The 13,914-nt window shown below is 40.5% G+C and overlaps 1 protein-coding gene and 1 long non-coding RNA gene across 5 annotated transcripts in view; one reads left to right on the forward strand and one right to left on the reverse strand.

Moving 5' to 3' along the window:
* Positions 1-162: 162 nt before the first annotated feature.
* Positions 163-13,134, reverse strand: LOC147153365 (uncharacterized). 2 transcript variants are annotated; one of them, XR_015086551.1, is made up of 5 exons: positions 12,871-13,134; positions 6,981-7,046; positions 6,720-6,839; positions 4,386-4,498; positions 163-3,454 (listed from the first exon to the last, which is right to left on the reverse strand). It is a non-coding gene; the product is annotated as an uncharacterized LOC147153365 (long non-coding RNA). The 2 variants fall into 2 exon arrangements; XR_015086550.1 differs by having other exon boundaries at positions 13,052-13,123.
* Positions 9,374-13,914, forward strand: part of LOC147153366 (vitamin D3 receptor A) — a 68,838-nt gene continuing 64,297 nt past the window's right edge. Inside the window, exons 1-2 of one of the 3 annotated variants that reach the window (XM_086028718.1) lie at positions 9,378-9,578; positions 10,376-10,539. The gene's annotated coding sequence lies outside the window, so the exon portion shown is untranslated. Of the gene's footprint in view, positions 9,579-9,781; positions 10,045-10,375; positions 10,540-13,914 lie in introns of those variants that run through there. The other 2 variants (XM_086028725.1, XM_086028735.1) reach the window with 2 other exon arrangements.

Here is a 13,914-nt window from a genome sequence, read left to right on the forward strand (position 1 = left end):
TCCAACGCAGGCGGGGGGGAGGATATACGGTTGTTAAAAAACCCCGGCTACGTGTAGACAAGTCCTGAGTCAACAACTATCTCTTTGAAACAACACAATTTCCGCAATATGGCTGCCGATATGGCTGTTTTTTCACTTTTTAAATTTTACAATACAATACAATACAATGCAATACAATTTTATTTGTATAGCGCATTTCACAACAGCTAGAGCTGTAAACGAAGCACTTCACATACAAACAACAAAATAGCCATAATACAACAAGTGAAATCAATAAATTAACACTAGCACTATTAAACACTATATACAATAGACACCGGAAAAGAGACGAAAATGTCAGTGTTCAACCGGGTTTTAAAAGTGGACAGAGGGGGGGCTTGCCTAACAACCAATGGGAGGTCATTTCAGAGAGAAGGACCAGCAGCTGAAAAGGCGCGATCCCCTCTGAAGCTCCGCTTGGTCCTCGGCACCTCGAGGTAGGTCCGCAGACCTGAGGCCGCGGAAAAGTGCGTAGGTGCGGTTTTTATGAATGCTTCTGAAAAATTTGCACTGAGGGCGCGAAAGTCGAAGCGCGAAGTAGCGAGGGATCACTGTACTTTTGTGTCTGCGAGCCATCCTTCCCTTACTCCCCTAATGTTCCATAACAGTTTGCGTTTGCCGATGTCTTCATGCGTCACATATACAATTAACTGTTGAAATCCATGAGTTCAACTCTTTTGCTTGTCTTTAAGCTAAGGACGCTTGTTTTCCACATTCTGGGCTCTGCTCCCAATAGTAGGCCCAAGCAGCTGGCCGCTGTGAGCACAGCATGACAATTTTTTTTTCTCTCCAACTTTTGCTATGCTCTGGTGATAATTTATAACGATATAGCTCTTGTGTGAATGCAGTGAGTGTATGCTCTCCGTGTGAAACCAGTGTGAATAATAGACTATGGGCCTGATTGACGAAGACCCCGAGTAGCGCACACCGAAACAGATTGATTGCGGCCGCTGTTGGCAACAGCTGTGAAAGTGGTAGAGACCGCCATATTTAAGAGAGGATTTTACGCTTTTGGTGGCTCTTCATGGTCTTATTAATGGAACACTTGGGGGAACATCACAAAAGAAAAATGAATTTTAAAGTGATGGAATTGGAAGTGTTAGTGGGAGAAAAGCAAATATTTGAGTTCTAGAACTCAATCGCTCCTATAATTTTAAGGATGTCAGCGACTGCATAAAAGCCATGTTTTGTTTGATTTAACTTGTGCGTGGCAATTAGATGTACAGCATGTACCTATCCTGTGTAAACCTTTTTTTTTAAACTTGAGACAGCACGGCAGGCAAGCACCAATTGTCAATGCGCTCAAATGACCGAGACATACAGAAATATAGAGTTGAAAGGAATTTTGTCATAGGTGATATGGCATGACTCCTTCTTGTGACTGTAGGCTCCAAGTCTGCCCTCAGATTATTCAGAAGCATTGCTGAATAGACTTAATGTTATGATCATTTTTGCTGGTTGCATTTCAAAAATGTTTACAGGAGCGGAAAAACACTGGCAGTGCTTTGCGTGTTGGTTTGCACCTGCCTTTCAGCTGCGCTATTTAAAGACACGAAATCAGCCAGCACAATTCCTCTCAGGTTCGATGAATCACATTGTGTGTGTGAAATTGATCTATTTGTATATACCCAGAACTCACAAAATGAACGTTTCATGTTTGGAAGAGGCAATCCTGGAAGATCAGCTTCCACATTTTGTTCGTGTGTCATGTTTTGCACGTAAAAACGTTTAGTGAATCAAGCCTTATGTACTTTTGAGAAATCATTTTTAAATGCGTTAACACAGGAAGTTAACACACAGTTTACGGGGTCACTTTCATGTATCTGAAGACAGATGTCACCAATGGCGTCAGCATAATGGTGCTGACATTTAACTAATGGGTAAAGCCGGAAGAGAGATCAGCGTCACCAATGATCACATTTGACCAGTGTTATGGAAGAACTTCCATTATGCAAGTGGTTAAAATGCAAAACGAGGAGTAAATTTTGAAATGAAAAAATATCAATTTGGCTTGAGGGGTGTGATATAATAATTGGTCTACAGGCATTCTCCCTTTTCTCTGTCAATTTTACATCCTATCTTCTCTTGTGTGAAAGGGATCTTGTTCGCGGGGTTTGTTTCAATACCAAATGTTTGTGAACTGGGAACTAATTCCATACTTTGCTGGTACAGTACGTGAGGCAGGCAGTGTTTGCGAACACCCACTTTGTTTTGTGTGCAACAGGTAATATCTGTGGTCAAATCCTTTTTCAGCTTTGCGCTTTTAGAAGCTGGCTCCAAATCAGTGTCTGCCTGATAGGATCGTCATCAGGCACTGTTTCCATGCTCTTACAGTTTTCGTTCTCTCTTCCTCGTGGTTATTACGTTTGTGTTACATTCTTTATGAATTCTGTGTCTGTGTTGCTTTCAAATTTAGAACAAATTTTCCCTTTAGGAAATTATGGAAACGGAAGTTGGAGCGGTGTTCCTGCCTCCCAAACATGGGATCGTGGGGCATCCAGACTGGTGAAAAATACAGAGAAGAAAAAAGGGGTAGTTGTAGCGGAAGAGGAAATGAAAGAAGGAAAAGCTAACTGTTGGCATATTTGGCAACTCCATTGCAGTTGCAAACATTGTTCAAAGTTTTGAAAAATTGAACATTCATCGGATACTCATTGAAAGTCTGAGGGTATGGTTGACTCTGTATTCTGGCTAAACAAAAACATTTACATCTTTGAAACGTTTATATGTTTTAGAGAACATGTGGAGATTAAAATTTCATGAAAAATGTTAAGGCCGTGTGATCCACAAGGTCAATTTCAGGGTCAAATTATACATCAAAAGGTCAAGTTACTAAAATATGCACCAATCTTCTAAATGATTGCAGATGTAGAATCCTTGTTGAATTTTCCAACAATACCTGTTTTGTGAAGAGCTATAAGGGTTCAAAGGAAGGCGCCAACACCCATTTTGCAAAAAAAAAAACAACAACATTCGATAGCTCCCAAACCTCTGCTCTGATTGACCTAAATTTAGAGAATTAGTGTTGTCCCATCACCATCAACAAGTCCATCAACTTTCATTAAAATCAAAATCTGTGTGGTTAAAATTCTCATTTTTGTTTGAGTGATTTGGCATGGAACGACCCTTAAGTTTTACTGCTCTGAATGCGATATGACTCACTCATGTCGCTGCTAAATTCTTGATTCTTCATTGCCATACAAGTTTGAAAAAAAAAAAAAAACACTTACACATTTATCGTAAAAACAACAAAAGACTCTGCAATAACTTTGATGATCAGCGATGACACATCTGTTGATGCTGGACAGAAATATTGGGACGTTGCTGCTTTGCATGTGAGCTTGCTTCTTGTAATTTCTAGTGTAACGTTCCTCCTCTTCGCTTAGCACGCAGCAACTGTTGAGGCTCCTCCTCTCTTTCATTGGGTCAAAAAAACCAAAGAAAAAGAGCTATCTTTGACATAATTTAGATCAGGGTTAGAAAAAACAAAATAGCCACAGTTTTCCCCAAATATTTTGGTTAATTTCCAAATTGTATGACCTCTAGGGCATTTGACTAAAGGGGTTCCCTTGTATTTATATTTATGTTATTAATATTACCACTTTGGCTACTGGTTCAAAGGAAGCAGTGGCTATCTAATTCGGGCAAAACCTTGTATTGTGTACTGCACTATTAACTGACTTACTGACCTAATTTTGCACAGCTAGCCTATTCCCTCACGCCTCATTGGACACAATCCAACAAACCTGCGGTGACTCCTGAATGGGTTTGGTTTGTTGAGAGGTGTTAAGTTGTTGATGACGGCGCTGAGAAAGACGAGACACAAGCTGGAAGAATCAATGTCCGACACGACTGTGTGATCCCTGTGTGTGGCCTCAACTCCGTTCAAACGAGCGAGGGAACGTCTGCGGTGTTCCTTTAGATGTGTGCTGTTGCAGCACTCGCGCATTTCGGCTGTGGCTGAGGAAATCAGTGTGAGGGCTGCATTCATCCAAGTAATGGTCCAGTCATGTGTGAGAGCAAGCGGGCCAACGCTTGGCCTGACTATTTGCTTTTCCAGCTGTTTCCAAGACTCAAGGAGAGAACGTGTTTTGTGTGTGTGAGTGTTTGTTTGTGGGGTAGCGAGCAGGAGGGAGCATTGAAGTGGGAGAGAGAGAGCCAGAACACGGTGATGAAGAGTGTGTCACAGAAGCTATTTGTACTCACTTTAAAGCTGGGGTGGCTACTTTTCCTATTATAATGAAGTTTATTTACACTGTGGAAACCACATATGCACAGGCTCAGGATGAGAAGCTTGTTGTACCGTGTGTGTATGTGTGCGTGTGTGTGTGTGTGCGCATGCTCACCACTGAAACCCGCCCATATGCCTGGCTGGCCCTCATATAGACTGATCCGCCTCTCAGACACAAAGCCACAAGGGATGGCCTAGATTCCAACACATGCACACACAGGCTGCAGGCTGCAAAGACATACAGTATCACGCAACCTAAGACTTGACGGGGTAAATGTATAGTGTGGATGTTAAAACTATTAGCACTCCAATACATTGTACATACTGCACTGTGTACTGACGTAGTCCTGGAAAAATATCTGAGACCGAAACAAAACACTGGATGTTTTTAGATAAAATAATGGCCGACATCATTATTTTGACAAAAACTAATTTTTGGGGGGCTTTAAATGTCTCCTGAGGACATTGGCCACCTCTGCTAAAAATCAGCTACATTCTTAGTGAAACGTCTGTGAAATTAAACGATTAATACATATAATGCAATCAGAAATTGGTTCGATTTTTCGTGTTTTCAGGAAAACTGAAAACATCCATCCATCCATTATCGATACCGCTTATCCTCCCGAGGGTCGCGGGGAACTGAAAGCATGACTTAGGCAAATATTTTGGGAGGGTGATGATATTTGAAAATGTGTGGTTTAATTATCCTTTTTAAAAGCAAGTTTAAACTAATTATTTGATAAATATATGAACCAGGCAAACATTTTATACATATTGTAAAAATATGGTGTTAGTTTGACTTAAATAATACAAATTAACCACAATTATTTTGATTCAGAGTGAAATTGCGATGAGTAAACACGATTATTCAGTGATTTCAAACATTATAGCATTTATTCAACTACCTATTCTTGCAAGCCTCTGGAAAATAATTTTCAGACTGAAATCAGGTTTGAGTATCCCGCACTCTTCCTGTGGATGTGACGTCATGCGCATTCTCGTCATTGTCTCACAGACTCGCGTGAGTATTGTTATATTACTTGTCTGCATGTGTTCCTACACTGTTTGTGTGTGAATATTTGTTATTTGAAGGTTAATCTCTTGTGATGTCTAATGCAGGTTTTTTTTTTTACCAGCCGGTCAATAGTGTTTTCCATTGAGTGCTAGCATTAAGATGGCGATGTACCTAAAGTGAGCTTTTCTCTTTTATTTATTAATATACAAGTGTGTTTTGTTTTTTTCTTTTGATAACTTCGATTCACTATGTATGTTGGTGAAATTTTCTTTTACTGGAGTATGTTTTTGTTTAGTAAAAAGGGGTGAGGTATGTTAAGCTGTTGCTTCACCCAACACCTTTTCAGTTGGCTTTATCTTTTTGTACATCCTGAAATACCCGATTGAGTGATGCTAATCGAATAAAAATCAATCAATCAGTAATTTGACCATTTTTCATATCCAGAAAATAAATGCACTGAAATGACAATATATTTGGAATTTAGGAGTTACAGATTAAATAATTCGAGAATAAAACAAACATTTTAATCAAAAGTATACCTAGAAATGCAAAATCCGAGAACATTTTTATTTCGCAGCTTAAAGAACCTATAGCATATAGATAGTTGACATTTCACAAAGAAGTTTTGTTTCAGTGATTTTTGCTCAAGAAAATGAAACTGGCAGTCATTTTCAATAATATCAATTTGTTTTGGAGAAAACAGTAAATAACCAATGGGCATATTCACTCGTTCGCGCTTAAGTACATTTTTTATGCACCTTTCTCTGCACACTTTCAAGGTGCTGCGATTCTTCTGTCCAGACGTCTGACACACCCACCATGCATAACCTGAGCCATAACCATGTGCGCATCCACCAAAGAGGCATGATTTAGTGAAGTGTAAGGGTGGCCCTAATTTCCAGATCGTGGAGTTTTCATGAAAGATGGATTATGCCACACTTTGATTGTGAAATTAACTTGCATATCGCGAATCTGGAAATGATAGCCAGTGATGTGTGCGTACCGTCTACTTTGAAGGAGCGTGTGAAGTGAGGCTACATTTCACATCTTGCTAGCAGTTTGACTGCAAACTCCCCTTTTAATTTTTAATCTACATTTACATCTCCCAAGCCTGGATAAAAATAAATGGATTGCATCAGGAAGGGCATCCGGGGTAAAAACTGTGCCAAAAAAATCATGCACGTGATTCGCTGTGGCGACCAATGGGGGGACAAGCCGAAAGTTGCAGCAGCAACAACAATTCCATATGGACAGATTAAAGAAAGTGATTTATGAAACTAGCTTGATGCTTACTCAAACATTATTTACAGGAAAGTATTGGTACTGGAACATTATTTACAGGAAAGTATTGAATTAACATATTTTAATTACTCATTCAACCATTTTCTGTTTGAATTTTTTCTTGTGTCATTGATGGTGTAGCATTTCACGCACCTGATTTCTGTGCAGACGGCATGGGCTCAGTTCCACTAAGGGATGGAGTGAATGGTCGTGTCTCTCTAAACGAGACTGGCAACCAATCCAAGGTGTAGTCTGCCTTTTTCCCAAACTCACCTGGAAAAGACACAATCCCACTGAGACCCTGGATATTTTTAGTTTTTTTGGTTAAGTTACAAATAAGGCGGCACGGTGGTCGACAGGTCACGTTCACCTCACAGCGGAGAGGTCATGGGTTTGAGTCCGGCCCCGGCCTACCTGTGTGGAGTTTGGATGTTCTCCCCTTGTGGGTTTTCTACGAGTATTGCGGTTTCCTCCCATTTTCTAAAAACATGCATGACAGGTTGATTGGTCAGCCTAAACTGTCCCGAGGTATGATTGTGAGTGTGAATGTTTGTTTGTCTGTGTGTGCCCTGCGATTGTCAGGGTGTACTGCCCGAAGACAGCTGTGATTGGCCCCAACACGCCCACCACCCTTGCGAGAATAAGCAGTTTAGACAATGGATGGATGGCTGGAACTTACAAATAGATTTCATTTGATAATAATAGATATGATATGAATAATAGAATACATTTGATGAGAACAGCAGTGGGAATGTTGTGATTGTGTCCTAGTAATAAAAACTAAATTAATTTTAAAAATGGACTTTATATTTTGACTACTAAATTCTATTTGCTACTCGCTTTGTGTCCAAAGTGGAGCTGTAATGTTAATGTGCACACAGTCAGTTTGCTTATTAGTAGCACCTTGGTTTTAATGTTAACACATGACAACAGCTAGCTTCTCTCGTTCTTAAAACATTTTCTAGCCAGAAAAACTTTGGCCAACTCCAAATTAAAAACAGAAACAGTTATCTACAATTAAATACATTAAAAAATAAGGAATAGTAATGATGATTGTTTGTTGGTATAAGTGATGGATGATGCAATCAACTGGACTGCTACAAAGAGCGCAGTCCAGTTGCTACAAAGAGCGCAGTCCAGTTGCGACAGATTCAATGCACTAAGAATGAGTAGTACAAGTTAAGAAATGTTCCATAAATCCTGGTTTAAGACAGGTACTTCCACCAGATTGTGTATCACTGGAAGGCAGCGCGTTCTCTGCACAAGTGCTCAGAGCCCAGTTGGGGAGAGATGGGATGTTGGAACAGACCAATTTGACAAGGGGCGTGTTGTATTTTTGTTAAAAAAGCATGTTCAAGTACAGTACTATATGGTTATACACTTTCCCAAATTGAAACGGACATACAGTAAAAAATATATATATTATTGTCTCCAAATTCTAGGGTTTCTGGAATTCAATTTAGGAGTGCTTTTTTTTTTTTCACATAATAATTTAGGAGTGCTTGAGCTCCCAAAAATGGGCTTGAAACCAATGCTGTAGATGTATGTTGTTGCCGTGTATACGTATGCCTGCTACACGCTACTATCCCTTTTGGAGAGGGAATGCTGGAAATGTCATACATTATGTATAGGTGAATCATAAATAACTAGAGGATGCAATTTCTGGGGAAATTGCGTGTGAAAGCGAAGAATAAATTATATTTTTGAACAAAATGGCTGCTTCATCAGGGACACCTGGGGAGGAAAAATCGGGGTGTCCCAATACTTTTGAACAACATGGCCACTTCATTAGGGACACCTGGGGATGAAAAATTGGGGTGTCCCAATACTTTTGAACAACATGGCTGCTTCATTTGGGACACCTGGGGATGACAATTCTGGGTGTCCCAATACTTTTGAACAATATGGCCGCCACACCAGGGGAGGCCAAGGGGCCACAATGCTAGCTGTAGCTTATGTCCTTCTCCAAGATGGCCGCCTTACTGGGGCTGGCTGAGGGGCGAGAATCATGGGTGCAGCTAATATCCCTGTCCAAGATGGCGGCCGCACTGGGGACACTAAGGGTGAATAACACTGCTCCACTGGAATTGAATGGTGAAATTGTGTGGCTTTTTTAAGGGTGAATGTGTGGGAAGTAGGAATATTGGGGGTGTTGAAATGCTGAACGTGAGTTGAATGAGTTGAGTGAGTTGAATGTGTGGAAATTGGAATGGTGTAAATGTGAAAACTTGAATGTGCCAATGGAAATGAATGGTGAATATTGGAATTTGTGTGGGGGTTTTAAGGGTGAATTGAGTTGAATGTGTGGGAAGTATGAATTTTGGGGGTTTTCAAAAGCTGAATGTGAGTTGAATGACTTGAATTTGTGGAAATTGGAATGGTGTAAATGTGAAAAAGTTGAATGTGCCAATGGAAATAAATGGTGAATAGTTGAATTTGTGTGTTGTTTTTTTTAAGGGTCAATTAGTTAAATGTGTGGGAAGCAGAAATTGTGTATGTGTTGAAAAGCTTAACGTGAGTTGAATGAGCTGAATGTTGTGAATTTGAAATTGGAATGGTGTAAATGTGAAAAGTTGAATGTGCCAATGAAATTGAATGGTGAATAGTTGAATTTTTTAAATTTATTAGATTATTTATAATTTTTTATGTACTGCATTGTTAATTGTTTGTCTTAAAACATCAATTTAAAGGCTGCATTGCTGGCATTAATTGTGTTTTGTGATCTTTTTGTCTCAGATTGTTTACCAGAACAGGCTGTGTGTGACGTCACGACACACCCCTATATGGCAGGGAGACAGCTGGCGACACAACCAAGATTGAGAGGTCTCTCCACCAATGGGAGAAGAGCCTGTTCTCGAGTGAAGAGCCATGATTGGACGCTGGGGGATTATAGATATGTATAGATATGTCGTGTGGCTCTGCACAGGGGGCGGGACACTGTAGAAGCGCTTGTCCAGCTGCATTGAGACGTACAAGAAGACTGGACTAATGCACCGTTTCATAGGCACAAATGTAAGTTGTTTTTCACTTTTAAGCGTCGTTTGCAATGTCCGCAGAAGTGTTTTAACGCCGAACCCGCATTGGCATTTACAGTAGTCCTTTTCTCCTTTCGGTTCTGTGTAGAAGTCGCTTTCGGGGCCAGGCAAAAGTGTGCTAGCTGTTGTTACCGCTCGCTTTATGCTATATTTTGACACGCCGCTCACAGAGACAATGCATGCAGTCAGCCAGGGTGTAATGTCATCGCCGGGTGGCCATTTCAATGCCCCGCCGCTCTCGCTTCATGGAGACGTGACATTCTCGCGGACGGCACTGTTATTTGTTGTTATTGCTAGCCCCACGCAGCGCGCGAACCCGGTTGACGTCCGTCCGTCGTCGCGCGCACGCCTGCCTAGACCCAAACCTTCAGTTGGGAAAAAAAAGCGTCTTTTGACCTCGACGACGTGTTTCGGGTAACACGAGCGAAGTCCTCTCTTGAACGGTACGAGCCTTTTTTTGAATTCGACTCTGGAGTTCGATCACTACCCCGCGTGATATTATGTCAAAGGTGAACTATTGCGTCATGTGCAACTTCTTTTCCCCGGACGCCCCATAATGTTTGTACAAGCGCGTGTGCGTGTGTGGTTATTTAATGTTTTAAATGACGTTTTGCTTGCATTTATAATCTCAGAATCAAAGGGGCGTCATCGGGGATAACGTGACTCTGCCCCCCCCCCAACCCATCGCACCCACACCCCGCTCTCCTGTCCCCCTCCCCGTTGACTGACCGTTACTCCGCCTGATTCACTCCCACTTTTCTTCTCTGTTGACAGTTTGGTTTTATACCGAGGAAAAGTTTTTCACTGGGGAGAATTCCTTAAGCCATTGCCTTCAACAGGCTCGGAAAATTTGGCCAGCACATTTTTGCCCCCACCTCTTCTTTCACCTCCTCCCTCTGCTACCACTGCACAGAGTGAACGTTGATATGCTACATCAGGTAAGAGAAATCTCGTATGCAAGCACGCACACACGCATTCTGAGTTAATAGTGCACGCTGCTTTGGCGCACATGGTCCGAACAGCAGCATCACGCAGCCTCCCTTTTTTTCTTTGTTTCCACGCTGAAGGGAGAGCTCGCGTGGTATTTCGCATTGCAGATACACACTCGCACAATTTCCAGCACACACTAGACTTGTAATGTTTTGTGTGTGCCTGGTGTTATTGTTGTGTTGCTTCCCTCCACATTCCACACGTGTGTGTGTGCGTGCGCGGGCGCGGGCAGCACGGCTGTAGCGCGAGTCTCTGCAAAAGAGAAACACTACCCATATCAACCAGCTGCGTGTCCGCAATTGTGACTTGAATGTGTGAAGAAAATAAAAGGGTGTTGCTGTCTTTGGAAAAGGCTGCTAGACAACAGGCACATTGCGAATGGATGTGAGCGGAGTAGGTTTACATTTCCCCTTTTAGATGAATTCTCTTTTCAGAGTCTAAATTGTCATCATGGTCAAAACACTTGTTTGTTTTTATTCGTAACTGGATAGCAATGTTTAAAACAGGAGCCGGCAAAGTATTTCCCACCTAACATTTACATAATTGAAAATCCTGTAATACTTGTTGCACGAATTCTGCTGTTTTGCATAAAATTTGTTAATTATAACACATAGTTTTTTAATAGCGATTGAAACTTTAGTCGGACTCGCTGGCAGACGGCAGTTTAAAATTAGAGGCGGACCGGCCTATACATGGGTACTATTTTTCCCCCCCCCCGGAAGAAAAGGTGAATGACAGACGACGGAAGGGTGCCCAAGGTGGAGACGGATGACGAATAACGGGCGCTCAATTTTTAGAAAAATGCCCAGCTCTGCACACTAATAGGAAAATTGGAGAAACAGATAATTTTGCAGTGGTCTCTCAATATTTGACAGAGCTTTGGAAAAATAAACTTTTTATTTTTTTATTTTTTTTTATATAGTCAGCATTGGACATGTTATAAAGCTTTTTGCCCATTATGCTCAGTCTATTTCTCTGAGTTCATGACTCTTTGTTTTGTTTGTGTCAATGGTGCGATATAAGTAGGGACGTGACAACAAAATTAAACTTTTTTTTTTTTTTCCAGCAATACCTGTGTGACCAGAATAAAGGAAACAAAAACAAGTTTAATTTTTTTTTTAATGTTAAGAATGAAGGAAGTTATGACATTTAAAAGGCTTCAAAAAAGCAGGCAAAACTGTCATTAACTTTCTCCATTGTTACAATGGAATATTCTGTGACTGAGTGTCTGTCAAAGCGGTGTGCAGCAGTTCAGGGACAAGTAAGTGCAAAGTGAAGCATTTAGAGTCGAGATAAGCATAGACTATGTATACTATAAAAGTACTATAAAAGCCATACAAGCAACAGGCAGACAGGGGGCGGGGGGGTCGCACTGCCTGTTGTATCGGAGATTCCCACACTATCGCTGGCAGCGGACGGACGGACGGACGGCCGTCCTGCATCTCTCCCCATTCAAGGTTCGGCGACACAAGTTTTGGCAACGTCTCATGTTCTTTGGCAACATACAAATTGGATGTAACTTTGTCTGCCTGTCTTCTAAAACCCTCAAAATTGGCTTGGATCGGTAGATATAAATATTCCAGCTAGCTATCAACACTTTAACCTGATGTGCGTGCGGTAAACATCGAAATACTGCATAAAAATCATCAAATCGAAAGCGAGGCGACAGAGAAGATACCACTATACGTCATATTGAAAAAGAGACGCTCAAATAATTTTTAACAAGTCAACGCTATTTTCCCTGAGAGAAGTGCAGAATAGACCTGCATAACATTGATGAAATTTTCCAACAAACCACAACATGATTACACGAAAACGTCCTCACAAAAAATGGCGGAAACGAGTCAGTTGTCACATACCTAATATAAGTTATAAATACATTTGCCATAGAGGTTATCTTTATATCACTATTCCTCAGAATAAAAAAATATTTTTTTATCCCTTGAGACGTTTTATGACATTTCTCTACTTCCCCTGAATAATGCATGAATCTCAATGATAAAATTCAGACACTGAATGGATTATTGCACCTTGGTGGTGATCCAAATTAGGAGTGTTTGGCCTTGGTGCAAGTCTGCATTCTCCTAAGTGTCATTGTAAGTTATAATAATGTGAAGACGTGACAAGTTGAACCAACAGGAACCTCCAAAGTTGACCGCAATTGGACACAATTTATCCCATAAGAAATTATGAAAATTCCATGACTACAATCCAGGGTCAAACTGTCACCATGGTTAAGCACATAATTAAGTGTACATATAATTTGAAAGATACATTACCTCTCACCCGGGTGTAAAAAGAAGTTAACCACTAACAAAGAATTGTTAACTGGCCTCCTGGCAGGTATGACAGATACCCAGCAGGTTCACATGTTTTAGCATTCTTCACTGTCGTACAAGGGAAAAAGAAGCCAATCACAGCCTACATTCCAGCTGTCTTTTATCATTATTGTTGACTTACTTTTAGTCATGTTGTGTACTGAGAAGCCAGAGACGTGTACCTCTTGTTGCTAAGCTACTTGCTTTCTATGCTTGTCATCACAGTTTTCCTCTTTGCCATCACGATTACCATTCTCTGGTGACATCACAAAGAAGTCCAAGACAAGTCCAACAAGTGTGGCGATAATCTCTTAAATGAAGTAGAAGTAGACAATTTCTGTGCCGATTGTCAAAACTTTGACCAGTTCTTTGATTTCCGATGGTCACCATCAATAGGGTTGCCACAAACGATTATTTTGCTAGTCGACTAATCAGCAACATTAGTCGTGATTAATCGACTTATTGGATAATATATAAATTGCGGCAAATCGCATCAACAAGCTGCTGCTCTTCTAAGAACCATCATTCTTTATGTACAAACTAATCATAAAGACAATTAAGATGATAGTACATTCAACTTGTATTAAGCTTTGCAACTTAAATCATCATTCCTGACATGTTTATAAATGAGGAGCAACTTAAATTGACGGCGATACTCTGGCCTTATAATTTTTAGCTGTAATTCTTTAGTGCCTTTTAAAATGGAACCAAAACTATACACCAGTTAAACTAATATAGTGAAATTATCTACAAATACAAAGAAATACTTGTAAACATATTTCACTCTTGAACACCAAGACTTTTTTTTTTAACATGCAAGATAGTGAAGTCAGAGGAGTAAATTGGGAAAATGCTAAAGAAAACCAAAATAAACAATTGTATTGGTTTTTAATTTTGTCTTAAATGAACCTTTATCCAAAAGGTTTTGTTTTGTTTAAAAGTAGTAAATTGATCTACAGAATCAAAGTGTGGCACGCACCTGGAACAAAAAGGAATAACTTTTTT

This window comes from Filicampus tigris, chromosome 1 (genome assembly GCF_054856515.1).
Source record: "Filicampus tigris isolate MCC_2025a chromosome 1, RoL_Ftig_1.0, whole genome shotgun sequence".
Taxonomy (NCBI): Eukaryota; Metazoa; Chordata; class Actinopteri; order Syngnathiformes; family Syngnathidae; genus Filicampus; species Filicampus tigris.